Raw genomic sequence first — 11,259 nt, 5'->3', positions numbered from 1 at the left:
TCTTAAGCGCAGCCCGTTTGACATTGGGGTATTTTTTCATTGGCACACTTTTCCAGAACTCAATGGTCTGTATAATCTTTAATTGAAAAAGGGTTCGAAAATTATAATATTACCTAATAATAATCTTTGATCTGTAAAAAAAAAAATTCCTTCATTGGATAGCTAAAGTTCTGTTCATGATGACCCCATATATCTCCATGTCAAATGTAATGTAATCTTACTGGATAGTTTTTGAGAAAAGTACATGTAAAGTTAGCTGAAATGACATTTTGATATTCATAATTTCCCCATATTTGACATTTTATTAAAACTAATCCTTAATAGGTTATGTCAATATTTCACTGGATTCTTGTTTATGAAGACTCTCACTGTACCCATGTATATTTTCAAGAGATATTACTGTACAGTTTTTGAGAAAAGTGCACCGTAACACCACGAATAGACGAGCATTTCATTTCAAACGCCGGCTGACGTGACCGAAGTTCCGCAGATGACGGACCACTTGACCGCAGTGCTTTCAAACAGTCCGTCTCGGCGTTAAATGGGTCGACGAGGAACGTAATCTGTGGCCGCACATGCGCGTTTGACGAAAATACCGTATTTAACTCAAGCGAAGCGAACACGAACATTAAAAAAACACAAATACAAACTTCGATATGAACGTAAGAGCCGCATGAAACCGGGCAAAGAGCCGCATGCGGCTCGGGAGCCGCGGGTTGGCCACCCCTGGTTTAGCCTATAGTTTTCTCATGACCACCAATGCCCTCTGCTTTAAAAACAAATGAAACCTCTCGACTCTGGGTTCAGTCAGTCGAGATAATAAAGCAGTTTTTTTTTTTTAATTTGCCGAACCATTGTAGCACTTATAATTGCTGTCCATGTATGTGTAAGGCATGCTGTGGCAATGTGTCTTTTATACTCTGCAAAGGACAACAAGCGATTTCTCTGTTGGAGACGATGAAAGCAGATATTGCTTGCAGCAGGTATGGGTGGTGTCAGTTGGGACAAAATTGTTGTCAATAAAATGGCCTGTAAGGAACAAAGCTATAATGAAAAAATACAGGTTGGAGTTTTTTTCTTTTTTTTCTTTTACAAAATTGCCCATCTACTTTATTGTCTCAAAATTAAGCCAGTGTATCACTGCCTTTCGTGGTTGTCGACCCCATAGTGAGTTATGGGACATCTGATGCATTGGTGGCAGAAATGATCAATTGGGGTATTGTGTGTGTGTGTGCGTGTGTGTGTGTGTGTGTGTGTGTGTGTGTGTGTTTGCACGTGTAAGTTTATCCAATTTATGTTCCCTCCTCTGTCTGTCTGTCTCTTCGTCTGTTTATCACGGTGTCTGTCTAAAATGCTCCAGTAACACAAAGCCCTCCAGTGTGCTCTCATCAGAGACGGACGGCCTTGGCTGGTGGAACTATAAACTCCAGCATTGCCGATACCACTGATGTGAGTGAGAAATGCTAACAGGACGAACACTTTAGCGGGAGAGTTGTGGTGGTAATGGGGAGGGGGGGGGGGGGGGGGGGTTGATCTGCCAGGACTTGACTCGACTCCTCATTACCAGTCTCAACCTTTTTTAGAAATGGGATCTGTTTATTTGTCTCCCCTCGGGGCATTGAGCTCGCGGGGCAATATGGGCAAGTGCTCTGGCAAGCGTGCGCCAGCGTGATTATTATATCACTTACCACAGCTCATCAAAGAGACATCACTTCTGAGAGCGTTTAACTAGCGCAACCAGCCGTGGAAAACGTCGAGGCTCGTTTGCTCTCCCTGTCGCTGGAAGGGGGGTACAGCAACAGTGCAGGCCTGTGTTTCTTGGCTGGTGGTTGTGATTTTGTCTTGTTTAGGTCTTTAAATGTGTCTAAGTGAGCATGTGTGTGTGTATTTATGCATGCATGTGTGCTTGATTATTTTTGTGTGCATGTGTGTGGTCCAAGTAAGAAGTGTTGGCCCACCCTTATGCTCCTATGTCTGTAGTTTCATACCACACACATAAATGCACTCATAATCGAAAGACACAGTGCGCTTTCTTTCTATTTTAATTTCTGACTGAATGAGGGAGAGCTCTCTGTCTCCGATGATCTATATAAGTGGTTTGGACGAGCCTCTTCTTGATGAGAGTCCCACTCCAACTTGACTAGCGATACGTCAGTGTCGGTTGCAATACACTGAACCATATGTTGGCTCATGGGTCTCTTACGCTGAAGCAAAGACTGCCTTGTCACAGCGGCGGAACATTTTCATCATTATACATTAGGAGGATCCCCGTGTGTCATCACATACAATAGGAGTGCGGGCGGATTTTTCACACAAGGTGATTTGTCCCTGTTGCCATATTTTGTGGCTTAGTGTTAAGTTGTTGGCAAGTAGGACGATGAATCATGTGACGACCTGAGCGGACAGTGATACAGAGTTGTTTTGTGTTCCGGAGATGAGCTTTCTGGCCCCTTTCAGACATGGAATACTCAACTGACTCTTCATCTGTCTGGCGTAGATAATTCAGACACAGGTGACATTACTGAACATTTACATAAAGTCCCATGCTCAGGATATTTGGCACCTGGTGTGAGAGGAAGCGGTGTGACAGCGGTAAGATGCATCGGTATGACGTGAGGGAAGAAGAGTGTTTGTTTTCTTACAGGCTGCATTAGTCATGGATTTTAAAACTTATTTTGCTGTTGACGCCTAAACTAATGGCCATCGCACGCTCACCCCTGCCTCTTACAGTGATCTCTCTAATATTTTCTCCTCAGTTTCATAATTTAACATTATTAGCAAATTCTGCTGTGTTCAAAGTCTGACAGTGCTCAAGAAAAGAACGATGAGACATTTAGTCGGAACTCTTTGCTCACACGCAGTGTATAAAGCCTTTTGCTTGATATTCATTTATTCATCCATGCAGTTGGCCTGAATTAACATTGAACTATAGAGAGGGAGTACTTTTGTGATTGTGGTTATACAAAAGTTTTGTATTTTTTTCCTGTGCAACCAGGAAAAAAAAGTTTAATCCCCTAAACAACTTTAAATTGGCCCACTTATCGTGTTTGTGGCTTATTAAACTGAATTTATTTTCTTTGTCCGTAAAAGAAAATGAAATGTATTCATGAGACAGAATGAGACACACACGTGTAACACACAAATGTTACAGAAATATTACTAGGTCCCACCTAGACTGCCAACATAATTTAAGTGAAAGTGACTCGTAAAGCGGACACCTTCTGGTAGATTGGTTGGTCCATTATGCTCTTGTTAGACAACATTCTTATTGTTTGGACAATCCCTGGTGTCACTTCAAAAGTATAATAGGCAACATTTTCCTGACAAACAATGTATAGACTAGTACAAAAAGAATCACTCTCTTACAGCCCACTAGAAGTGTGTTATGGTGGTGTCTGCAGCGACCTCCTTAGCCTCTGATACAAAGTGGCGGAGAACAGGTTGTTGCATGGCTTTGTGTTTCCTGTCGCTCTCTCTGGTGTGCGATGCGGAGACACAGAAACAAAGAGAGCAGACAGGCCACAGCTGGATGAAGAAGTGTGCCTTGGGCTGCATTCATTCAACATCCAGCACCTTCCCCCAGGTTTGTGAGGAGGTGTGGATGTGTTTATTGTGCTTTAGAACGGAACCGCCGCGTAGCAATCAGAAAATAAAGTTGTATTACTTTGATTCAAGGCTTTGTTGTCGTAACGCTGGTTTCTTTGGTTGACGACCAAATCATTCAGCCATGAGACTGACCCGACACATTTACGTAACAAGATGCATGTGTGAAAGGAGGTCACGAGTGTAGTAACTGAATGAATACAGTCCGGTGTGATTATTGAGACGGTGGCATGGTTCGACTTTTCCGGCTGGTTGCTCGTGTAAATATGCCTTAATGGTGGGCAAAGATCAAGGCTGGGAGTGAGGGCGTGAAAAAGCAGGAATAGTGTATCCTGCCAACATTGTCAGGGTTTCAAGCTGGTATGCACAGTCACACCCAGAGTTACAGTAGGAATACCCCGGCACACTGACATTTGCATGCATCTACGTGTTAAGCACGCGAGCACACACTCATACATGTGTTTTCAATGAAGCGGACAGGCAAGAGTGTAATGGTAAGTGGCAGAAATGGGGTTAGGTTTCCCATAGGTCCTGCTGCACCGTGGTGGGCAATGGGTTTAGAAGTGGGTCCAGAAGTGTGTGTGTGTGTGTGTGTGTGTATTTACACATGGGTATGCCAGAGTGAAAGTGTGTTTGAGATTGGGTTGTTTTCACAGTAATGCGGGTGGAAGGAGAAGGACCCACCCTCAGTCCCGAACAGAGGACTGATTGTGCAGCAGACAGAGTGGGAGAAGGTTGGACAGAATGTTTCCCTCTAAAGCCGCACCGTGACAGGTGGCAGAGAGAATGCTGTCACGTTATATCCCTCCCTACCTCTCAAACCAAAAGTGCCAAGGATAAAATCATGTTACTAAATCTTGTTATCTTCTTTTCGTCAATGTGTAACTGCTCTCTTCAATTATTGATGGTATAAGGAATAGCATGTTTGGAAGTAAAACTGAAATATTTACCCTGGTTCTTGTGATTCTGTGATCTAAACTGCCATCTTTCATAGGTTGTGCTCAAAATCACATCTCTCCCTCCTCACCTCTTCAGGCCTGAAGTGTAATTTCCCAACTCTAAATCCAGAAGTGCTACCGGGGGACACATTGGGTAGATTACGAGGTTAAGGCTTCATTTTGTCCCTGAGCTGTAGAGAAAACGAAAAGCAACAAACTTGTGTGTGACCTGTGCTGGTTTGTGGTTCCAGGGAGAGCCCAGAGCAGCCCCCAAGGCCCCGAGGTGTCTGAACCACCTGAACTCACTCCTCACACAGCCTCAAATTGTTATTGAGCTGGGGGCCTGGAGGGCATGCTGGAAATATTGTTTAATGTTTTTAAACAGAGAATGGCAAGATACAGTACAGCTGCACAGGGCCAAAAGCCACAACCCAGATCGTACAAGGTAACGGGTGCATTTCACACTGTGCTGGTGTGTGTGTGTGTGTGTGTGTGTGTGTGTGTGTTTGATTGCTACATGGGCCACGGAGCAAAACTAAAAAACTAAACATTGATCGACAATTATTTCCCTTAGACTCTATTCAAAGGAGCTCTTTTTCTATGTAGTTGTCAGGCAGAGTACTTTTTCTTTCAAGTCAGGTTAAGTGAACTTGTTATTCTAACTTTGGTTTCTATGAAAATGACTTTCCGTGGTCTGTAAGCTGATCAAAGTTCTCCAGCGAGTATCAGAAACGGATATGCCGACCACATCAGCAGAGAAGAACACAGAGTTGTTTTATGGTATATCTGCTTAGGCCATCTGTGAAAAATGTTGCTACTGGCGCCATGCAATCTCTGTTAAAAAACTCACGAGGAGATTTTGAATGATTTTGAGGATATTACAAGTGAAGTAGAAGCAGATTTTATTTTTTCTGAAAATGTCAATGTGTTTTGTGTATTAGGATTTATACAGTGCTTATTACAACCAGCATTACAAAGCGCTTTGCAGAGCTGCATAAAACAGCATAAAACAATGAAAGAGAGAGATAAAAAAACAAAGACATAAAAAGGAATTTAAGATCAGGTACCAAGAATCAAATGGACAGGTAGGAAGAGTGAAATTGCCGGCAATAAAAATATAAATACAACTATAATCCATCAGCAGGGTTATAACAAGCTATATAAAACAAAAAAATGAAGTGCGAGGCTTAATTTAGCAGAATCCTGACCAATATAACACAATGGTTGAAATTAAATGATAAGAAAATGCTGCCAAAATCCACACAGATTTAGGACAATGTCATATTAGAATTTCTTCTGCATAAATAATTCACTGAAGTAAAGGCCCTGTTGACAACCCGGAGCAGTCTGCTTAACTTTGCTGGCTGTCTGTGTTCGTCTTATCAAGTGTTCTCATATCTAGCCCGCCACGGCCCTATTTGCTAAATGGTCTTAGCGCTACTTTCATCATTGCTGCAATTTACATTGTTCAGTTGGACGCATCACAAAGGACAGATGAACCAAATGATTTAGATGAATCTTGGATCATAAATGAGATCCAAAACGATTTCCACCTTTTTAACAGTGTTCTGTATATAGTTAGAGAGAAAACTGTTACTGACAGCAGGACATTACACACCAATTCCCCTGGTCTCCCCCTAGCCTTCCCCTGCATTCATAAATATCCCCTCGCCTGCTTCCCCTAATTACCTAGCATGAGCATGGCTGTTTCCAGTTCCCTCTCACATATAATAGAAACTGCTTTTTAATATCCAGGCATCATAAAATGTCATGCTGACTTAACAGACATGAGGAGCAGAAGGAGCAATAACAGAAGGGAAGGCTGGGGGGGGGGGGGGGGGGGGGCAGTGGTTGTTTAGACTTGGGATGGATCCTGATTTTACCTCTCCTTACTTTCTTTCATTCAGGCCTCCTCCTGTCATTCCTTCTTCTGGTCTGCTTTTCTTTTGTCATTTGTCACTTCAGGCTAAGGATGGGTATCGTGAGGGTTTTATCGATACTAGTACTATTATCGATACTGCCTATCAGTTCGGTTCCTTATCGATACTCTTATCGGTTTTTGTGAGGGGGAAAAAAAGTAAATTAATTAAAAAAAAGAATGGACGTTGCTTTATTTGTTGGGGGGTCATGGCTGCAGCCTCAGCACAACAATCTACAAAAAGTTCCCAAATCCTTAAAATACAGTTGCAGCTAAAACATTAGCGAAGCGATTATCTGTCATTTATCAGCCGGTTCTTGTGATCAAACTCCGTATGGCATTGCTAACATTACCTGCAGTGGACGAGGATGGACGGCTGCTCGACACACCGTAGAAAACTGTGCATTTCTGCACATTTATGTTTTGCGTGTCCGCCAAATGTTTTGATAGATTGCTGGTATTTCCTCCCTTACTTGTGAGGGTTTTATTGCGTTTGTGACATCAAGAGTTCTCAGCATCTGCTGGAGTAAAATGTAGCCACACTTTGGATCTTTTTCTTCTCTCTGCCATGATGTAACAGAGAGAGGAGGTTTGAGACGCTGCTTTTTTTTCTGCGGAGATCTTACTCCGTAACTTCGAAATTACTGATAGCAGAACTGTTAACTCCGGATCTTATTGATACTCCGTATATTTACTACTGTCTTATCGGTTACCGTTAAGAACCGGGTATTGGGGGGGGGCATCCCTACTTCAGACATTTATTTCATTTTACTTTTCAATACTAAGATGTCAGGAAACTGATGGAAGGACAAGTGATGTTAGGTTTTTCCTCCAGTGGAATAAAAACAACGTAACCTAAAATAAGCAGCTACTGATAAATAGGGTTTGGGTTTGATAGTTATGTTCCTTATTCTAAAACTTTATCAGCTCTCATCACTGGAAAACAACCAGTAGATTTCAGATTAGTTGACTTTGTACTCGGCTTAGCTTTTAAAGCTCGTCATTACTCAGACATCTGAAGCATTTCAACAGGACCATTCGTCAACCTGTAGCCAACACCACCCACTTGGACAACGGAGACGAATGACCTGCCAGTTTCCGCTGCATTTTTCACGATCCTTAGGAAAGACAGCGATGGCTTTCGGGAGTGAGAAAACGTACAACCCTTGGTAGAACCTTGTTTGGAATGAAATTATTATTAGTCAGAATTTAAAAGAACACCTGCTTGTTACCCGCTCTGATTCTGACATGTATTTTCATTAGCTCTGTCAGTTCTCAGCTCTTGTTTGGCATAGAGGGCATAATTAGGACATTGTGATGGCTGTTGAATTTCACTTTTTTAAAGATAAAGTATAATAATTTCCACTCTTCCCGTTGGCTAGGCCCGGCCTCCTGTCTGCCTCTGTGGGCTTTCAATAATTTTTCACTGGGCAGTGTGTGATGGATAGGTTGTATTTATTCACTGTTGGGCGTCTGCTATGTGAATATGACTCATTCCTGTGCATTACGTATTCATGGCTTGGGATAGGCTGTATACAGGAAGTTATAATTAATGTGTCACAGTAGGAGGTGTTGGTAGACGGCAGGTTTGTTGGAGGGCGTTCTGGAGCATAATGTGATTTACAGTACAAACAACTGGGAGGATGTTTGTCTGCTGCACAAAAACTGAACGGCAGTGCTTCCTTCTCAATGCAGACCCTAATAAGTATTCCAAATTAATAATGTTCTGCAGAACATAACTCTCACAACACCACACAGGATCTTGAATGTTGACAAAATAATATCTCTTATTTTTTCTTTTACCGATCATTACCTGTGAAGGTCCGTAGACTCAACTTTATCCTGCGTAAATGAGCACAAGTCAAGCAGCTGTTTCACATATTAGAATGCTCCCCTCTTGGCTGACACATTCTTGGGTTGTACACAAACAGCCATGCCAGACAGAGGCCTGGTGCTCAAGCATTGAATTATGTCATTTAATTGTCTTCATCTGTGGGGACAATCGAAGTAACCTCAGTTCACATTGTGCTCTCCCCGCCCATGTGTATTGAAGAAGGCACATTGTAGTGTGGACGCACAGCCTATTATGTATATCAGTATGTGTATTTTATGTTTATTTTATCAATTCAAGTTCATCATATTATGTCTAGTGGTGTAACGGACCAGATCTGTGATCTGTACGGATCCTCTCCCGGTTCAGCCCATCACAGTGTGAAATACAGTTTTACTGACGATCGTTATCCGCCGATATTCAGTCAAATATGTGATCAGGACATCAGCATTCATGCTTTTCTAGTCACCGATCTCTGATAATCAACCAATCTGTGTTTAAACTGAGAGGAGGAGAACAAAGGTTCTGTTCTGTTACATTATGATGTGTTCAGGCTCTGTTCAGTGAAAATGAGTATTGAGCGAAGGTACATTATAATGTTATCATGATGTGTTCAAATGGAATCTTGTAAAATGTAGTTTTGATGAGAAGGAGATGTTTTCACATTAATATAAAATAGATATTAGAGAAGAATTATGAGCTGTTTAACTTTCAAACATTAGCTCTAAGCAGCTTCTAATACATCATTAACTACGATTAAGATTAACAACTAAGATTCAATGAAAATACAATCTTTTATTTCCCTATTGGAATTGTGAGTGTTTTTTTTGTTGATTAAAAAAAACACAAAGTAACATTTAGAATTTGTGATGGTTTACAGACTTCAGAGCGGTTGAAATGATTTTTGGTACGGTGGAAAAGTAATAGTCTGGAGCCTTGTAGACCAGCTGCTATAATCAAGCAATACATGGATCTGGATCTGCCAATATGGATCATTAATCATCAGCATTTAGTATCGGCAACAAAAAAACGTGATCGGGGATCTCCAAGTTATATTTGCCACCTTTGTTCTTTTGTGCTGATCTGAACCGTGAGTTTTATGATCTGTTGCACCACTACTTATGTCCAGTGATGTTATCTTACTTTATATGGCTTGATTTTCAACTTTAAAGTGTCTAGGGTTGCAACTATTCATTATTGTCGTTGTTGAATTACCTTTTTTATTTTTTAAATCAATTCATTGTTTATCATATAAGATGTCATAGAATTTTAAAATTGCCCAGCTCAAGCAGACAATGTTGACATTGTTTGACAAATAATAAATAATTAAAATGATTACCCATAAAATGATTATTATCATAATGATGTTATATCCTTAATTGAGCTTGAGTTGTTTTCATGTAAAAATTAAATCAGTAACAATAAAAATCTAACTTCCTGTAATGGAGGTTCAGCATCATCTTGATAAAAAGCAGGTTACCTGGGTTCACCAGACAGCCAGAGGGCATACAGATACGCACAAGTGCATACCTCTGTATGCCAAATATTTTTGTGTCAGTCTGGGTGTGTTTCCCAACACCTGTGTTTATGTTAGTAACCTGTGTGTGTGTGTGTGTGTGTGTGTGTGTGTGTGTGCACGCGCAGTATGTTGGATTTGGCTCTGTGCTTATATTAATAATTCCTCTGTCCTGATGTGTGTAGTACAGTGCTCCCTATCTCCACCTCTGTCTGCCTCTGGTGTGGGCCAAGGTCCTGAGTAATAGCCAACAGTAATCACCTCCAGTTTGTTAGTGTGTGTGTGTGGCTCAGACTATTTCCAGGTGCATGACCTGATTCTCCTGCTGGGTAGGTGGTCCTGAGGAGGCACGGGACCGTTTATCACACAGCAATAGTCTATCAGAGGGCAGGCCTGTGTGGATGTGTACATATGTGCATTCACTGGACTCATTTATTTTCTAATGCAAAGTGACAGACACAATGATGGTCGTCCTTTCTGTCATTTGTATTCACTCTCTTTCCTCTTCAGGATTCTTTGCTCCTCTGTGCCAGTTTGTGCACATATGACTGCTGCCTTGTATTCATTGTTGTCAGCAGATCTAGATCCTCCACTGAGCCTTAAAACCTTGTGGGGAGGGGCAGCTTTAAGGCCAAGGCAAACATGGTAAAACCAGTCCGAGACCAGTGCAAATGGCAACAGTTGAAGCACAAATTAGCAGCTAACGTAATCAAAGCATTTAAAAAACGGGTTGTGTAACAGAAACACCCAGATTTGATAATTATTGAACATTTTTGTGGATGCTGAAATTGAAAATGGAGGACAAAGGTCATTTGGCCACCATGCATCTTATTTTTAGGCTTGATCTGAGACTTGAGGAATGTTCCAGAGACACACCAAATAAACTCACTGCTGCTTGAAGCCAAAACCCAGCACACAACCATGGGCCATGAGGAATTAGCCCTGATCCACAGTTTGGGAAACTTCTCGCCCCTCACAAGTCCTGGCCCTCTATTCATGCTTTCTTTTGAGTGTTTGAAAGGGGTAGTGGTACCCCACGTATCTCTCTTACGCTTCCCCCTCCCTCTCTCTCCCCTATATCTCTATCCCTCCTCTTGCCAACATATTTTCACTGGCCATAATCCTATTAGACGCATTTATGTAGTTTATTGTCTGAGAGGATTAGATTTGGAGAAGAATAATAAGAAGAGGTTGAGATTCTGAATGGGGTCTCTGTCCCTCCTGTTGGCTTTAACCAGATTTGTTATTGTATTATGTTATATAATCGTATCTGTTTTCAGATCGTGCAGTAGTTTTGCTTAAGCTGCTAACGAGACATTGGTTTTACTGTAAGTCGGCTCTGGTACAGATGGTGGTTAGTTGACATAGATTTTGGGGCTTAGTAACAGTTTGTTTTTAGGATTTTGCGGAGGCCACACCATATGTGAACCTTAATTTGATAACTAGTAAAATA

This window comes from Pholis gunnellus (genome assembly GCF_910591455.1).
Source record: "Pholis gunnellus genome assembly, chromosome: 1".
NCBI classification, from domain to species: domain Eukaryota; kingdom Metazoa; phylum Chordata; class Actinopteri; order Perciformes; family Pholidae; genus Pholis; species Pholis gunnellus.
The sequence above is the reverse complement of the archived record's forward strand: the minus strand, read 5'-3'. Positions refer to the sequence as shown.